The 19,364-nt window shown below is 39.4% G+C and overlaps 1 protein-coding gene across 1 annotated transcript in view; it reads right to left on the reverse strand.

The window, feature by feature from the left end:
• MYO5A (myosin VA (heavy chain 12, myoxin)) overlaps positions 1-19,364 on the reverse strand; it is a 192,480-nt gene that overhangs the window by 119,847 nt on the left and 53,269 nt on the right. The window lies entirely within an intron of this gene.

Here is a 19,364-nt window from a genome sequence, read left to right on the forward strand (position 1 = left end):
CTTGGCTCCTGTGGCCTCAGTACCATGAAAGAGGCATGGTAATCCTCAGGGATTCCTAAAGCAGCGTATCTTTAGCCTCAACTAGACATTCTCTGGACTTAAGCCAGATGATTAAGTGGTCAATTTTGAAGAAAAAGAACAAAATATGTTAACTTGCATGAATCCTTCAAATACCACATTGAAGAAGTGTTTTATGATTGCTTGGACTCTCCAGGAAGAAATCTCCCTTTAAAACATGTACAGTAAATGTTAATGCCCATTTTCATGAACAAGTCACACGTGAAAACAGGACATGCTAAATTCAGTTGGCAAAAGGAAGACATAATCACAGCTGATATGAGCCAGATTGAACTGGGCCTATGGCCTGTATTTGTATCCTCATTTCATGTACATTCACCTCTAGATTTCATTTTTAATAATGACTAGGGTACTAATTTACTTGGAGCAACAAGCTTAAGGAACATTTGGATTTGAGTATTTTAAATATGGGGCTACTTCTGGTGAACTGTGATAATATAATGGCTATTCTAAGCACTGGACACAAAGAAGTTCTGGAAGCTTGTAACAAGGCCATTCCCAAATAAAAGAGAAATTTATATGATCTAGTGATGGACTTATAGATGACAGAAAGAGAGCAAAAAGAAAGTAGGTGAAGAAAAGTAGAGGAAGATCTGATATTCAAGAGAATTTAAATTAAATGCCTCCTCTAAGAAAAACATGTCAGCATGCAATTGTCTGGATATTATGTTAACCTCTTTATTGACAAAGATTTTCAAGTATTCCTATTGGGAAGCTGCTATGGTATAGCACGATAGTTTTCAAACTACTGGATTTCATGGCTGATAAAATAAAAAAAAAAAAGTTTCGGGACTGACATAGGGTTATTGACTTTTAGTTTTGCCAAGTAAGATTACAAAATCAGTAAGTGTTAACAGTACTTACAAACAAGTAAAGGGAAGCAAATGACCTCACACTCACCAGAGGCAAGATATTTAAGCACCAATCTACAACGTAATACCACTATCATTTTATATAATAAAACAGTGGGAAAATAGCAATTACAGTAAATTACAAATCTCTTACTATGGTCGACAAGGGCCCTCAAGACTTGTCCTTTCCTACCCTTATCTACCTTTTTTTCCCTCTTTTTCTTTGTTTTTTTTTTTGAGATCTCGCTGTGCTGCCCTGGGTAGAGTGCAGTGACATCATCATAACTCACTGCAACCTCAAACCTCTGGGCTCAAGTGATCCTCCTGTCTCAGCCTCCCAAGTAGCTGGGACTATAGGTGCACACCACCACATCCAGCTAATTTTTCTATTTTTTAGTAGAGACGGAGTCTTGTTCTTGCTCAGGCTGGTTTCAAATTCCTGAGCTCAAGCATTCCTCCCGCCTTGGCCTCTCAGAGTGCTAGGATTACAGGTGTGAGCCACCACGCCCGGCCCCTATCTACCTTTTTGTTCAGAAACACAGGCTTGTTCATGTCTCTAGAGTCTTTGCTAATTCCTCTGTAATATAATGTGCTTCTCCCATATCTTCGTATGCCTGCTTCTTTCTCATTATTTAGAATTTAGCACAAATGAAAACCTCTTCAGAGAGGCCTTCCCAGATCTTTCTAGCTGAAGTCACCCCCAACTACCACTACCATTCTCTATTTTCTTTAGACCTCTTATCACTATCTGAAATTACTTACTGTTATGTTATTGTTCGTTTACTTTTGTCTCTCTTCCCTCATTAGAACATAAGCTCCATGTATGTGTTTGTTGTTCAACACTAAATCCAGTACTTGACATACAGCTGGCACTTACTAAGAATTTGTTGAAAGAATCTCAGAATAAAAGGTTTCTCCTTAAATTGAATATTAGTATGATTAAAAATTCACCTAATTGTACATGTATACCATGGAGTACTATTCAGCTTTAAGAAACAATGGTGATATAGCACCTCTTATATTCTCCTGGATAGAGCTGAAACACATTCTACTAAGTGAAGTATCCCAAGAATGGAAAAACAAGCACCACATCTACTCACTGGCAAATTGGTTTCACTGATCAACATATAAGTGCACATATAAGAATAACATTTATTGGATTTTGGGGGGGGAAGGGGACAGCTATATGCTTACACAAAGAGTGCGATGCGCACCATCCAGGGGATGGACACGCTTGAAGCTCGGACTTGGGGAGGCGGGTGGGCAAGGGCAACATACGTAACCTAAACATCTGTACCCCCATAATATGCTGAAACAAAAAAAAAATTCATCTAATTGTTATATTTTTCTTTTATTATTACAGACATATACAAACTTTTTATCTGAACAGTTTGCAGAGGAAAGAGCATTGAACTAGGCTATGGGTTCTTTTTTTTAAATTTTAAAACATAAAGGTGATACAAATGTTTTTGTTACATGGATACATTGTATAATGCTTAAGTCAGGGCTTTCATCAGAAGAGTGTTCATTGGACTCCATAGGTAAGTTTTTACCCCTCACTCTCTCCCACCCTCTCCCCTTCTTGGTTTCCAGTGTCCCTTACATCTCTTTGTGCCCGTGTGTGCCCATTGTTTAGTTCCCAATTACTAGAGAGTACATGTGGTGTTTGTTTTTCCATTGCTGAGATACTTTGCTTAGGATAGCAGGCTCCAGTTCCAACCAAGTTGCTGCAAAAGACATTATTTCATTTCTTTTTATGGTTGAATAGTACTCCATGGTATATATATACCACATCTTCTTAATCCACTCATGAATTGTTGTGTACTTAGGTTGAGTCCACATCTTTGCAATTGCGAACTGTGGTGTGGTAAACATTCAAGAGCAGGTATCTTTTTGATAAAATGGCTTCTTTTCCTTTGGGTAGATACCCAGCAGTAAGATTGCGGGATAAAATGGTAAGTCTACATTTATTTGAGAAATCTCCATATTGTTTTCCATAGAGGTCATACTAATTTGCAGTCCCAACAACAGTATGTAAGTGTTCCTTCCTCTGCATCCATACCAGCATCTATTGTTTTTTGACTTATTAGTAATGGCCATTCTGACAAGGGTAAGGTGATATCTCACTATGATTTTAGTTTGCATTTTCCTGATGATTAGTGACATTGAGGATTTTTTCATGTTTGTTGGCCACTGGTCTATCTTCTTTGTAAAAACTTCTGTTCATGTCTTTTGCCCACTTTTTAAAAGGTTATTCATTTTTTTCTTACTGATTTGCTTGAGTTCTTTGTAGATTCTGGATATTAGCCCTTTATTGGACATATAGTTTGTAAATATTTTTTCCCATTCCGTAGGTTGTCTATTTACTTTGTTGATTATTTCCTTCACTATGCAAAAGCTTTTAAATTTAATTGAGTCCCATTTATTTATTCCTGTTGTTGTTGTATTTGCCTTTAGGGTCTTGGTCATAAATTCTTTGCCTAGGCTGATGTCTATCAGAGTTTTTCCATGCTTTCTTCTATAATTTTTATGGTTCATGCCTTAAAGTTTTTATTCATCCTAAATTAATTTTTGTATACAACGAGATAGGGGTCCTGTTTCATTCTTCTGCATCTAGCTATCCAGTTTTCCCAGCACCATTTATTGAATAGGGCTTCCTTTTCCCAGACCCTGTTGTCTGCTTTGTCAAAAATCAGTTTGTTGTAGGTAGATGGTTTTATTTCTGGGTTCTTTATTCTGTTCCATTGATCTATGCCTCCACTTTTATACCAGTACCATACTGTTTTAGTTACTATAGCCTTGTAGTATAATTTGAAGTCAGATAATGTGATGCCTCCAGATTTATTCTTTTTGCTTAAGTTGTTTTACCTATCTGGGCTCTTTCTGGTTCAAAATGAGGCATAGAATTATTTTTTCTGGATCTGTGAAATATGACATTGGTATTTTCATGGAGATTGCATTGAATCTGTAAATCACTTTGGGCAGTATGGACATTTTAATGATGTTGATTCTACCAATCCATGAGCATGAGATGTTTTTTCATTTGTTTGTGTTATCTGTGATTTGTTTTGTCAGTGTTCTGTAGTTCTCCTGTAGTTCTCTTTTACCTCTTTGGTTAAGGATATTCCTAGGTATTTTATTTTCTTTGTAGCTATTGTAAATGGTATGGAATCCTTGACTTGACTCTGAACTTGACTTTTATTAGTGTATAGAAATGCTACTGATTTGTGTGCATTGATTTTACAACTTGAGACTTTACTAAATTTATTTATTGATTCTACGAGTCTTTTGGTGGAGTCTTCAGGGTTTTCCAGATACAAGATCATATTGTCAGAAAACAGGGATAGTTTGATCTCCTCTTTCCCAATTTGGTTACCCTTTATTTCTTTCTCTTGCCTGATTGGTCTGGCTAGGACTTCCAGTACTATGTTAAATAGAAGTGGTGACAGCAGGCATCCTTATCTTGTTGCAGTTCTTAGGGGAATGCTTTCAACTTTTCCCCATTCAGTATGATGTTGGCTGTGGGTTTGTCATAATATGGTTTGTATAATTTTGAGGTATGTTCCTTCTATGTCTAGTGTCTTGAGGGTTTATACCATGAAAGGGTATTGGATTTTATCAAATGTTTTATTCTGCATCTACTGAGATGATCATATGGTCTTTGTTTTTGCTTCTGTTTATGTGGTGAATCACATTTACTGACTTGCATATGTTAAAACACCCTTGCATCCCTGGGATGAAATCCACTTGATCGTGGTGAATTACTTTTTTGATGTGCTGTTGAATTCAGTTTGTTAGTTTTTTGTTGCAGATTTCTGCATCTACGTTCATACTATTAGTCTGTAGTTTTCCTTTTTGTTGTATCCTTTCCTGGCTTTTGTATCAAGGTGATACTGGCTTCTTAGAATGGATTAAGGAAGATACCCTCCTTCTTGATGTTATGGAATAATTTCAGTAGGATAGGCATCAGTTCTTTGTGGGTCTGGTAGAATTTGACTGTGAATCCGTCTCGTCCAGGGCTTTCATTTGTTGGGAGATTTGCTTCAATCTTGCTGCTCATTATTGGTCTATTGGGATTTCTATTTCTTCCTCATTCAGGCTTGGCAGGTTGTGTGTTTCCAGAAATTTATCCATTTCCTCTACATTTGCTAGTTTGTGTGCATAGAGGTTTTCATAGTCTCCACAGATAATATTTTGTATTTCTGTGGTATCAGTTGTAATGTCTCCTTTTTCATTTCTGATTGAGCTTATTTGAGTCTTCTCTCTTCTATTTCTGCTTACTCTGGCTAGAGGTCTATCAATTTTGTTTATCTTTTCAAAGAACCAACTTTTTGTTTTGTTGATCCTTTGTATTATTGTTTGGCTTCCATTTTGCTTAGTTCTGCTCAGAGCTTTATTATTTATTTTCTTATGCTGGCTTTGGGTTTGGTTTGTTCTTCTTTTTCTAGTTCCTTGAAATGTGCCATTAGGTTGTTAATTTGTGATCTTTCTATCTTCTTGATGTAGGCATTTAAGACTATGAACTTTCCCCTTAGGACTGCTTTTGCTATATCCCATAGATGTGGATAGCTTGTGTCCCCTTTGTCATTCAGTTTGAGGAATCACTTGATTTACATCTTAATTTCATCATTGACCCAAGGGTCATTCAATAGCAGGTTATTTAATTTCTAAGACTTTGTGTAGATTTTAGTGTTTCTCTTGGAATTGATTTCTAGTTTTACTCCACTGTGGTCTGAGAAGATACATGGTATGATTTTGCTTTTTGTGAATTTGCTAAGACTTGTTTGGTGGCCTAAGGTATGATCAATCTTGGAGAATGAACCAAGTGCTGATGAGAAGAATGTATATTTAGTAGTTTTGGGGTAGAATGTTCTGTAAATGTCTGATAAGGTCCATTTGTTCTAGAGTCCCCTTTAAGTTCACTGTTTCTTTATTGATTTTCTGCTTTAACAATCTGTTCAGCTCTGTCTGCGGGGTGTTGAAGTCCCCAGTAATTACAATGCTACCATTTATTTCTTTGCTAAGATCTAGTAGAATTTGTTTTATGAATCTGGAAGCTCCTGTATTAGGTGCATATATGTTTAGGATTGTTACGTTTTCTTGTTGAATTGTTCCCTTTACAATTATATAATGACCATCTTTGTCTTTTATACCATTGTTGATTTAAAGTCTATTTTATCTGATATGAGAATGGCTATACCTGCTCATATTTGGTTTCTATTTGTGTGTAATATTTTTTCCATCCCTTTACCTTGAGTCTGTGTGAGTCCTTGTGAGTTATATGTGTTTCTCGGAGATAGCATATACTTGGGGTGTGTTTTTCATCCTTTCAGCCAGTCTATGTTTTTTAAGTGCGGCATTAATACTGTTCACATTCAGTGTTAGTATTGATAAGTACAATACTGTTCTGTTCATCATGTTGGATAATACCTTGTTGTTTTGATTTCCCTCTTGTGCTTTTGTTTTATAAGACAAAGACAAAGTAGCTTTTGGGTGTTTTTACACTGGTGGGTATCCATTGTGCTGATCTCTTTGTATAACGCAGTTCTGAGTATTTCCTCTAGGGCAGATCTGGGCATGCCAAATTCCCTCAGTAGTTGCCTGTCTGGAAAAGTCTTTATTTCTTCATCATTTATGAAACTTAGTTTTGCAGGATTCAGAATTCTTGGTTGGCAGTTGTTCTGTTTAAGAAGACTAAAAGTGGGGATCCAATCCCTCTGGCTTATAAGGTCTCTGCTGAGAAGTGTGCTGCTAGCGTAATGGATTTTCCTTTGTTGGTTAGTTGTTGCTTTCGTCTTGCTACTTGTAGAATTTTCTCCTTGATTTTGACCTTGGCCAAGTTGGTGACTATGTGTCTTGGAAATGTCTCATTTGCTATGAATCTTCCTGATATTTGATAACCATGTTGTATCTGGATATCTGAATCTCTGGAGATACCAGGGAAGTTTTCCTCAATAATTCCCTCAAATATATTTTCCATGCTTTTTGCTTTTTCTTCTTCTCCCTCAGTAATATCTATAATTTATACATTGGTTCACTTCACATAGTCCCATATTTCTCTGAGTGATCGTTCATTCTTATTCTGCATCTTTGAATGACTGGGTTAGTTCAAGAACCTTGTCTTCAAGCTCTGAGATTCTTTCCTCTGCTTGGTCTAGTCTGCTACTGAAGCCTTCTGCTGTATTTTGAAACTCTCTAAATGACTCTTTCATTTCTTTAAGTTCTGTTATATTCTTTCTTATTTTGTCTAGTTGGTTAGCGACTTTTTCATTTTTCTCATTGATATCCTGGAATATTTTTTTGGCTTCTCTGTGTTGATTTTCAACTTTTTCTTCAATCCCATTTATCTTATTTGCCATTCATATTCTGAATTCCATTTCTGACATTTCAACAATTTCCTTTTGGTTGGGGTCCATCACTGTAGATCCACTGTGATCCCTTGGGGGTGTCAAACTAGCTTGTTTTTTCATGTTACCAGAGTTCTTTTGCTGGTTTCTTCTCATCTGAAACCTCTTCTCTCAGCTCCAGGCAGATAGGTTTGCAGCCTACCTGTTCCCCTTTGCTGGGAACTATTCTATTTAGTGAGAAGAAGGAGAGGTCCTTAGATGGCACATTTGTGACATCCTCTAGAAGACCCAGCAGGGAGAGGGGAAGATACACTGAGAGCCTGTAATACAGCTGTTCTGTGTTGTCCTGTTCTCCTGTGATTGTCATAGTCCAAGCCATGCTGTATGATCTTTGTGAAGAGCGGTGGGTTGTTCCCCAGGCGGCTGCTGAAAGCTCAGGTTGGAGGCTGGGCAAGTTCCTCTCCACGGAGGCCGGTACGCTGGGAGACTGCTCTGCCCAGGTCTCCCCCAAGCAGTGACAGTGGCAGCTGAGTGAGGCTATCGAGGTAATGGTTGTGGGTGTCAGGGCTGCAGGCATTCACTCCAATCGGGTCCAAGTGCCATGGCAGCTTGAGGCTAGCAGGTCCCTGGTGGAGCGTTGGACCACTGGGGCAGCTCCTACCTGGCAACCAGGGGGAGGCAGGGCGGCGGGGCCATGCCTTTCGGCAATAGCACTAAAGCTTCAGGGGCAGGGCCTCAGAGCCTAACAGCAGCAGGAGAGCCTCAGAGCCAAGACTGCAGGGCCGAGGAGCAGCATGAGAACCATGGGGGCAGAACTGTGGGGCTGGGAGGCAGCTTGGGGGTCTTGGGGATGGGGCCACAGGGCCAGGTCACTGGACAGCCAGGGTTCTCCCCTTGCCAAGGTCCTGTATTGGCAATCATCAATAGGGCTTTTCAGGTGGCATCTGTGGGGCTTGTTCTGCTCAGATCCCCTGTTGGGGGGTAAGGGTGCTCGGTTCCCAGTCATGGGGCACACAAGAGCATCTGCTTTCCCTGCTCCCTGCCTGGCCCAGTTGGGGCTATGTAGAGGCAGCTGTGGCAAAGCAGAGCCTGTAAAGACCTGGTGCTCTAGACTTGAGAGCTCAGAATGGCGTTAGTTGCAGTAACCCAGGAATGGGAGCCACCAGGTCCCTGCTGTGCTCACTCTCTGGTATAATGTCACTGCACAAACTCCAGCTAGCTCCCTGATCAGTCTGGAGGTCTGCAGTGGTATTGGGGGCCCCCTCAGAGCTCAGGCTGCAGTGCCCACATGGGGAACATGGAGCCCCAGTGGATGCCTCCCCCAGGTACCTCTGATTTTGCTGAGTAGATTGCCCTGTCACCTTCTCCTTCACTCTGAATGTCCTCTGTCACTTCTTCGATGATTCATAGTGCTCTCTCCAAGAAGACTCATCTACAGGTAAGAATCCACCTGCAACTTTCAATCCTCTCCTTGAGGGCAGTGTGGGTGGGCTGTTTCTAGTCCACCATCTTGCCCGTCCCCCAAGGCTACAGGGTCTAATCTAAGGCTGCCATATTGGCCTTTGTCTCTACCTCAGGCAACTGTAAAATGGGGATCATTATACACATAGAAACTTCATGAAAAGCAGAAACCAATACATGAATAAAGGGTGGGATTGTTACTGAGTATTTTTTCCATAGGAAGTGATTCCTAATGTCATACATCAAATATGTTACTAAAATTTGTTTTATAACTTTTTCCCCAGGTACACAGTATATAACCTGAGTAATATCTGTACGTATTACCAAAATCTTACTCATTCAATAAATATTTCTATGTACCAACTGTTCTCACTCTAAAGCTCACTTTAGAAAGCCAGTATTTTTGTAACTTTTGCTGGTTCCAGAAAAGATATATAAATATGTGAGGTTCAGAGTCATGAAATGACTGACTACCTTGACTGATGAAAGTACAAAAAGGAAGATGTGTCCAGGAGAGTTTGCAGAAGCATGACTAACATGCACTTAAACATGAGGTGACTTTAAATCTAGAAAGAAGTGCCTTTGTGTTCTGTGTCAGTAGACTTGAAGCCCGCTCAGATTTTCACAAGTATTTTTCAATGAGTATGTACTTTGCCCAAGGCTAGATGTCCAATAGGTAGATGTCAACAACACTTATAGATAAGCAGAGGGAGGCTAAGGCACTCACATTCACCAGAGGCAAGATATTTAAACACCAAACATCGCCCTGATAATCAACTTCCCCTTTACCTTATTTCTTGGGAAAGCATCCAAGGAGAAATACTTCAAAAACCATTCTATTATTAACGTTGCCTTTTTGTAGTTCTTTTCTTCTTAACCAATGAGATCAGTGACTATGCAGAAACAACTATACCAGAATTGGGTCAAACTGGGGGTATATACTTTAGGTGCTGAAACAGAGGGAACTCTCAACGTGACATGCCCCCTCCTACCACCTTTGTCACTTCCAACCCTACCTCTCACTCATCCTCCAGGCCCTGACGAAAATACACATGGCAGCCCTGAGGAATAAGACTAAACTTGTGCAGTCACATCCAGTGTGAAGACTGGGGGAAGGAAGGCAAGAAGACAAGGCCCCTAGATCACATGAGAAACCTAGAAATGGGACACCGGCAGTGAGTCAGGCAAGAATCAGACACAGGAGTGGACATTTGCTCAGTAAGTCTGCTGAGGGGCCTCCTGGTGAAACAGAAATAGCTTGCAAAAGATAACCCTGGCCAAAGTGAATCAAACTGGACACAGCCCCCAGCAAGGCAAGGGAAGGACCCTATCATATAACTCAGTCCTGTCACATTAGCTAATGTCAGGCCTTCTTGCAATGCTCCCCATTCTCTCTTTTCACTCACATTACTCTGGCTTTAGTCCCTCATTATCTTGTAAAAGTCCCTCAGATATCTCACCTGTGATACCTCAGACCTTTTAGTTATTTACACATCTATCTACCTTCCATACTAGACTATATACTCTGTCAAAACCTTCTTTGAATCCCCTCTAAGGCTGGCCAAGTTCCTTGCTCACGGTTGGTGGGCAAAATGTATATGTTAATTTTATTTAAGACTGAGGTAGGGCAAGGGAAGGAAAAGAGATGAAAAAATCGGGATTAAAGGCAAACTCTATAGGTTTAACTCAAGATTCTCCATGAGGCCACACGAGAGTTTAAGGCCACCAATCATGATTGAAATGGGGCATGAATCAGAGGCTTAGAGAAGAGAGATTCATGAAGTAGCAGACAAAGAAAGAGCAAACAATGACGCAGGAACTGATAGGAGAAAGAAAAACAAGGGCTTGGGAATTGGGTTACTGCGATTAAAGTAAAAAAAAAAAATGCTGTAGGAAAGGAAGAAATGAAAAAAAACTTAAAATTGGTAAAATTAAAGTGTAAACATACATCAAAGATTTGTGACAATTCAAATGAACCAGCTGATTAGATATGAGAGTAAAAACAAAATAGAGATGGGCTAAATTTTATAATCATTAAAATCTGAGAAAATAATGCTAGCACAGATTTAAGTTGCATAATAACTTGCAAGGAAAATAAAAGCCATCTGCTCTTCCACAGTACAATTTAACAAGGCCTGCCTGGCAGTGATGGGGTAATTCTGACAGAGTAATGGCTGAGCACTAGAAAGGTGGGTTTCAGGAACATGCTTGCACTGGTACACATCAGAGAGGGGCACTGAACAGTGCTGCTGGCTCACCCAGCATGGCCTTTCCGCCTTCTAGGGGGTTACACCAGTCCCTGCATGTTTAAGGAGACGCAGTCATCTTTCTTTTAGCATCCTAGCACAATGACAACACTGAAGAGGTCCTTGATTAATGCAGATGATTCATTGGAAGTTTTGCTAACTTGCATTTTGTCAGTCTAGGAACCCTGAGGTGGGGGCACCAAAAGCAGTTGCTTCTGATGCCTCAGACACTTCAAGACTGACATCACTAACAGAGTAAACTGACTAAAGCCCTCAAAACCCAAAGAATCTGACCTCCATGGTTCTCTCTTCTCCCCCAGACCCACACATATTAATACTTACTTGCTTTTCATATAGCACATGTGCACATCTTTCCTAGCTTTCCTATTGAATCATAAGCAGCTTGGCAACTTGGAATCTGCCATGGGTCGTTTTTGATATCCCATTGTGAATGTTTGCAAAAATGAATGCTTTATGTGACAATTCTAACAAGCTTATTATACAGATTATGTGTCCCTCTGAGCTACGAACTGAAGTAGGAGAGAAATCTTGAATCATCATCAACACCTTCTCCTCTGAAACCTGACATTAACGTCAATACTCCATATGATTCTAAGTAATCCATCTAGCCCTTACGGCATGTTTTTGGTGAAAAAAATTTGGGAAGTACTGTTGTAAAAGCACATATTGGGCTTTCCAAAGTAAAGGAAACAAAAATTATTATAGAAACTAGGAAATTTAGAAAATTATCACTTAGTAATTGTATGTATTTTTAAACTTACTGTGAAATGTCATAAATACACAAGAATATATACGCACACACAACAGATATTTGTTGAATGAAAGAATGATATAATGATCTCTCATATACTCATCACTTAGGTTCAGAAACAGAACATTACTAATACTACTGAAACTCCTCAATGGAATATATTCTTAAACATTTCATTCCCCCTGACTTTTCACTCACCACTTTGCTATACCCTGAACCATGCTGCCTCACATTTTTATGCCTTTGCATAATGCCATCTGGAGCACAATCTCTTCCCTTTTGGGCCAGCAGACTCCTATTTACCTTTGACAGCTATGTTTCAGTGGCACCTCCTCTAAGAAGCTTTCCTGACTTATCATTTGGCCCTCCATTCTCAATGTCTCTGTTACCTCATCCTGCTAGAATCCTTATCCCACTAAATGATGAGCTTGGGAGCCTATCTCCAGAAACTGTGAGCTCCTTAAGAGAAGGGCTATGTACCTTTCTCATCTTTGTCTCTTCAGCACTTAACACGGGGCCTGCCCATGATAATTTCTCAATAAGCTTTTGTTTTATGAATGTTCTTGGCCTTCAAGAGGGTAGACTAAGAGAATTATTGGTCTTGCCAAACCCTCCCAAGATCTTCTGAAAAAGCTCTGTAATTTCCAGAAATAGAGAAAGATGCATGAAGCATTAGACAGTTGATTTATGTTGTGACAGAAGGAAAAAGAGTCAGGCATGTAGGGAACAGAAAAGTAATGAAACAAAACTACAACTTTATCCCTTCATGATTCATGTGTTTAGGGTGGAAGCTACCCCTGACCTCCAGAACAGAGATCCAGTCCCCACACCCAACCCTACTACAAATTTCTTTCAGAAGGCAAAGAAATGTTGCTACCACCACCTCCACCAGCTATCTCCTGGGGCAGCAAAGGGTGGGAGTGGAATAGGTGGGAAAAAAGGAAAGCCAGAGGGTTTGGAGCAGGGTTAGGGGTCACACTAAAATGGAAGGGAAGAGAAAAAAAGGGGTGGGGAGTGCTGGACACATGGTACATTCTGGGTAGGGTGGAGAAGTGAGAGCAGGTGTCTGTGCCCCTGCTACAGCTTCACAGAAAGGCCACTGATGAGCAGCACTGCTCAGGCAGCTCTGCATGACAGGACTTACCAAAGGTTTGTAAGGAATGAGAGCTAACATTTATTGAGCACCTTCTGTGTACCAGTAGAGGTCCAGGTGTTATAGATACATAATTTCATTCAAATCATCACAATAACCCCACTACTAACCCATTTTAACAAGATATTGAGGCTTAGACCTTAAACATGGAAGAGATGGAGTTCAATACTTCTATTCTAAAAGCCATACATCCTTTCTGCTCCATCACACTTCCTCTTGTTAAATGTAGATTTCACTACAGAGAAACTCCCTTCTCCCATCCCAAAATTGTTCTTCTTGGTATCATAATGAAAACAGCTATTAAATTGTTCCATGTCATCAGGTGAATCTTAAGAATGTCTCATTTAGGGTGCAGTGTCAGCCTGAGCAAGAGCGAGACCCCATCTCTACAAAAAATAGAAAAATTAGCCAGGCATCGTGGTGCATGCCTGTAGTCCTTCCAGAGGCTGAGGCAGGAGGATCACTTGAGCCCAGGAGTTTGAAGGTGCAGTGAGCTATGATGATGCCACTGCACTTTAGCCTGGGCAACAGAGAGAGACTGATTCAAAAAAAAAAAAAAAAAAAGAATGTATCATCTAAAGCAACATGTCAAAGCCATGCCAATCAGCCTGGCATTCACTCTGCAGTATTCCAAGGGCCTCCGAATACAGAATGGCAGAATGGGACTTTGCCAAAAATGAAGTTAGTGAATAACAAAAAAACAATCTGAAGGTACTGAAGACTAAAATTTTTATAAATGAATGATCCCAAAGTCATGAACTTCTATAAATGAACAAAATGATAGGGTTGATTTAAGATTTTTAATTTTCTGGTAACTTTGGAAGTTACCTTGCCTGTACCGTGAAATGTGTATGGTTTAAAAGTAAATCAAATTCAAGTCAGCTTCTATCAGGCATTGTAATTATTTTAAATTTATGAAGAAAACAAGAACTTGCAAATTAATGGATATGTTTTGTCACCATTAACTAGCAAAAGTTAAATAATCTTATTTCTCTAGAATTTTATGTGAGATGGCAGAGCTTTGGAATTTATATTTTTAGACACTGCAGTTCTTTAATATTTCTGTAAAGATTATTTTCAGAACTAGGTCTCACTTTATAAGAATCTTAATATACGCACCAAGAAAAATTACTATTTCCATCTATCATTGACTAGTAGTATTTGAGGATAAATTACAAAATTCTAAATAAGTAAAATAATGAAAGGTAAAACAGAATCACCAACAAGGAAAGGAATCATACTGATCCTCTTCATCAAGAAGGCTTTGTTTGACTAGGATGAAGAAAAGTCCTAACTTTCCTTTCTTTTACTTAATTCTTGCAATATGTCTTATAATTGTTGTTATTAAAGAAGTCTCTCATTCAACAAAAAGTCTGAGAGAGGTTAAGTAACTTGCCCCTGTCACTCAGCTAATAAATGACAGAAGCAAGATTCAAACCCAGGATGATCTCTGCCTTAAAAATACTTAGGACAGGGCACCACAAGAGCAGCAGAACGGGACCCATTTGTACTCACCATCAAATTGGTATTAACTAATCAACACATAAATGCACATATCAGAACAACATCTATTGGATGCTGGGGAAGGGAGAGGGCGGTGGGAGGAGGAGGGAGGAGGGAGGAGGGGAGGGGATTTGTATACACAAGGAGTGCAATGCGCACTACCTGAAGGATGGACATATTTGAAACAATGACTTTGGTGGGGGGGGAACCAAGGGCAACACACGTAACCTAAACATCTGTACACCCATAATTTGCTGAAATTAAAAAAAAAAAAAATACTTAGGACATACAAGGAAGAGTAAGAAAAACACAATCCCATCAAATTATTTTCTCTTGATTATGATCAAAGTTGCCCAGTTAAACAAAATAACTCACACTTCCCTACCAATTTCAACACTTGCTTCCAATTTAGAGAAAAGTATAAAAAGGGGGTCATGTTAAATATGTAAAGGCCTCTGTATATAGATGTCTTTCCCCTACATAGAATATCTATCACCCTGATAAGTGAATTAGGGATGAAAAAAGTCATGGGTAATTTTCTTATTTTAAGTAAAATATCTCAACATGGTAAATTTTAAGGAATCATGGAATTAAACATCAAAGAATTCATATGTGACAACATAGAAGAGGTGCTCAGATCAGTGCCTGGCAAATCATAGATAGGCACTAGTATGTAGTTCCCTTCCATTTATAACAGGTAAGCTCCCTTTGTGTTGCTGGCATTCCTAGGTCTGTTGTTAACTTGGGGCACATTCATTACCAGTCTTTCATGATCTGGCTCCTGCCTGCTTGTTCAGTGTCATCTCTCACCTCTCCTGGCCTTGTGCTCAACCCTCTAACAACTCAAAACAGCAGCTGGTTCCTCCATACCTACCTCTTTCACTCACATTGTCCACAAACCTTTTCCCTATCCTCATCACCCATGTAATGCCTATGGTCCTTTAAGGGCCCACCTTTCAGCAGCATTTGACCACTAACCTTGGCAACCTACCTGGAACACTCTGCCTGGCTTCTAAGACACCCCATTCTCATGGTTCCCTACTACCTCTTGAATTACTCTTTTTCAGTTTCCTGTGCCAGCTCTGCCTTCTCCATCCAACCTGTAAATGTTAGAGTTGCCCAGATCGCCAAGCTAAGTCTCTTTTCTCTTTTAATGTGGTGTTAAGAATTCAGGCTTTAGGACCAGACTTTCTGGGTTTTGTTTATTACTAGCTGTGTGGCTTTCCTGTGCCACGCCTGCACAAGAGTGATAATAACACCTACTACATAGAGTTATTATGAAGATTAAATCAGTTATATATGTAAAGTACTCAGAATAGTGCTTAGCACATAGAAGGCTGTCAATAAATGTTAGCTGTTCTCATTATATTAATAGTATTTCTATGATTAGATAGCACTATTATTTTTTTTAAGGTTTTTGGGGAAGATCTCACTATATTGCCCAATCTAGTCCTGAACTGGGCTCAAGCGATCCTCCTCCCGCCTGAGCCCCCTGGAGAAGCTGGAATTACAGGAATGTGCCAACCCACTGGACTCTATTGTTATTTTTGTATTTACAATGTATACCACCCACTCTCACCACTTTAAGTACCAATTTTTTCCCAAATTTCTATCTCTAGCCTAGACCTTTTTATTGAACTCCAAACCCCAGATTCACATAACTGCTTAAGATCTCTATTTAGATGTCTCATAAGCATCTTAAATTCAACAAGTCCGAAACAGAACTGTTCTCCCATCTCCTTTTAAATGTATCCTTTCTTGTAGCAGCCCCATCTCAGTAACAGACAGGTACCTCTACTCAGCAAGTTTATTGCTCCTGGGAGAAAACTGATCCTTAGTACTACCCTCTCCTTCACCTCTATATCAAATCTATTACTAAGTCCTACCTGTAATACATAGCTAGATTCGGCCCCCTCTCTCTATCTCCACAGCCACCACCCAAGTCCTAGCCATAATTCACTCTGATGACAGAAAACAGCTATTCATAGAGATTTCCCTCCCCCATTATCTATTTAACAGCCAGAATGATATTTTTGAAATGGAAAAATCTGATGATGTCTTATCCTTGCTTAAAACCTTTTAATAATCTGGGATAAAACATTCCCATAACCCCCTAGAGCTCTGCATTATTTGGCACTTGTCCTTGAGAAGATTTTGGAGAACCAGCCTCATCTCATGACATTCCCCACTACCCCACTGCTTAGCCCTTCTCTCCACCCAAGAAAGAGCCATCTGCAGTGGTTTTCCTTTAACTGCTTAAAATAATCCATGCTACCTCAAGCCTCAGGACTTTCTCTCATGCTTTTTCTTAACCTGGAACCCCTAGTTCACTTGTTTTCTCACTGATTCTTGCTTATCCTTCACATTTCAAGCTTGAGTATGTTACTTGGAAAGACCTTCTCTGACCTTTCCATCCAAATTAAGCTCCCCATAGGTGAGTGTCATAGTTTATGCCTGTAATCCCAGCACTTTGGGAGGCTAAGGTGGGAAGATCACTTGAGGCCAGGAGTTCAAGACTAACCTGAGCAACATAGCAAGACCCTGTCTCTACAAAAAATAAATTTGAAAAATAAATTAAGCTACCCTGTTAATGTTTTCTCACATAACCTTGTATTTGTTTCTTCACTACAAAAACCATGAAGATAAAAACTGTGTCTGTTTTGCCTAAAACTGATGTCCAGGGCTCAACATAGTATCTGATCTATAAGAGGTGCCCAATAATTATCTATTGAATAAATGAATGTTCAATTTCATCAAATCAAAAACACTATCAATGATAAGATATATAACTAATGTAAAAATAAGATGCATGTCAGAATTGAGTAAATATAGGCAGATTCTTCTCCAAATGGTAGCACAAAAACAAGGTGGCTTCGCTCCCCACAAACAAAACCAAAAACAGATGGTGCTGAGAATATCACCAGCTATCTCCCAGAACTCAAATACAAGGATGAAACAGTTCCCAGAGCCATAGAGAAGTGAAAAATCTCCAAGCAGATGGTAAGAGAACTGGACTTCCATATCCATGTTGCCCCTCCCCACAATCTGCCTGGCACCAAGCATGTGAGAAGTTTGCCTCCAACTCATAGTTTCTACACTGGAAAAAGTGAGATTGAAGTGGACAAGCATCTTCCCCACCATCTTGTATTCCCTGGCAGGAGACCTGTCCCTGCCTCAACCCACAGGAAGCCTCACAAGTGTCTGAAGGGAGAAATATCCCTGAGGACAGCCAGAGACAAAGGGCATCACCAGCCCTAGAAACTCTGCTCTTTAACTCAGCCAAAGGAGATCCTAAATCAGAGTGGCTGTTCAGCAGCTCCAGGCTATAGCAGGTGCATTCCACAGGTCCCCTGGGGACAAACCCCTTGCTAGCCGTCACATACTCCCAGGACATCTGTTTTGGGACCTCCCCCACCAGGAAGGGCAGAATTCTGACTGTTTACTAGAGCCTAGGCAAACCTGAGCTTAAGGTACCATCTAGTGCCACAAAGGAGGTAGAGATCTAGCAGAAAAAAGAAAAAGAAATTCAACAGGTAAATTACAAGGAATCTCTAAGCAAACACATCCAATAAAAACAAAAACAAGCCAGACAGAAGAATGGAACAAATAACTAATGCTGCAATCCAAAGACATCGATGTACATCCACAAGAAACAGCTGGGAACCATGACCTCCCTAAACAGACAAAGCAATGAACCAGCTATTGACCCTAACGAGGCAGCAATATGTGAGCTCCCTAAGAATTCAAAATAGCAGTTTAAAAGAACTTAGTGATCTCCAAGATGACACAGAAAATCAATTCAGAAGTTTATCAGAAAAAATTAACATAGAGATTGAAATAATAATAAAAAATCAAACAGAAATCATAGAACTAGGAAATACATTTGCTGAACTGAAAAATTCATTGGAGGCTCTTGATAGCAGACGGATCAAGCAGAGGAAAGAATCAGCTCAAAGAAAAGCTATTTGAAAATATACAGAGGAGAAAAAACCAAAAAAGAATGAAAAGGAACAAAGATCACCTACAAGATGCAGAAAACTACCTAGAAGACCAAATCTAAAAACTGTTGGTATTCAAGAGGTATTTGAGAAAGAAAAAGGGGCATAAAGCTATGCAAAGAAATAATAACAGAAAATTTTCCAAAACATGAGAAAGAGATAAATATCCAGCTACAGGAAGGTCAGAGAACACCAAACAGATTTGAGCAATATAAGAGTACCACAAGGTGTATAATAATCAAACTCTAAAAGGTCAAGGACAAATAAAAGCAGCAAAAGAAGCAAGTAAAATATAAAGGAGCTCCAATTCATCTGGCAACAGACTTCTCAACAAAAACCATACAGGCCAGGAAGGAGTGGGATGACATTTTCATAGTGCTAAAATAAAAAAAAAAATGTCATCCAAAAATATTGTATCCAGCAAAGTTATCCTTAAAATATGAAGGAGAAATCAAGTCTCTCCCAGATTTAAAAAAAAGCTGAAAGGATTCACCACCGCCAGACCTATCTTACAAGAAATGCTAAAGAGAGTTCTTCAACCTGAAAGGAAAAAACACTAATGTGCAAAAAGAGAACATTTGAAGATATAAAACCCACTGGTAAAAGTAACTACACAGACAAACCCAGAAAAATCTCATACCGTAACTGTGGTGTGCCCTCTACTCATAACTCCAGTATGAAGTCTGAAAGACTTCATATAATAATAGCAACAGCAACCAGTCAAGAGATAGGCAACATAAAAAATATGGAAATTGAGACAACAAAAAGTGAAAATGTTGGGGGGATGGAGTTAAAGTGAAAAGTTTTTGTGGTTTTTTTGTTTGTTTTTCTGGCTTGTTTCTTGTTTGTTTCTATTTTTTTCTTCATGATCTGAAATAAGTTGTCATCTCTCTCTTTAAAATAACTTATGTTTTCTGTAAGCCTCATGGTAACCACAAAACAAAAATTTATACTA

This window comes from Propithecus coquereli, unplaced genomic scaffold (genome assembly GCF_000956105.1).
Source record: "Propithecus coquereli isolate 6110/MARCELLA unplaced genomic scaffold, Pcoq_1.0 Scaffold57, whole genome shotgun sequence".
Taxonomy (NCBI): domain Eukaryota; kingdom Metazoa; phylum Chordata; class Mammalia; order Primates; family Indriidae; genus Propithecus; species Propithecus coquereli.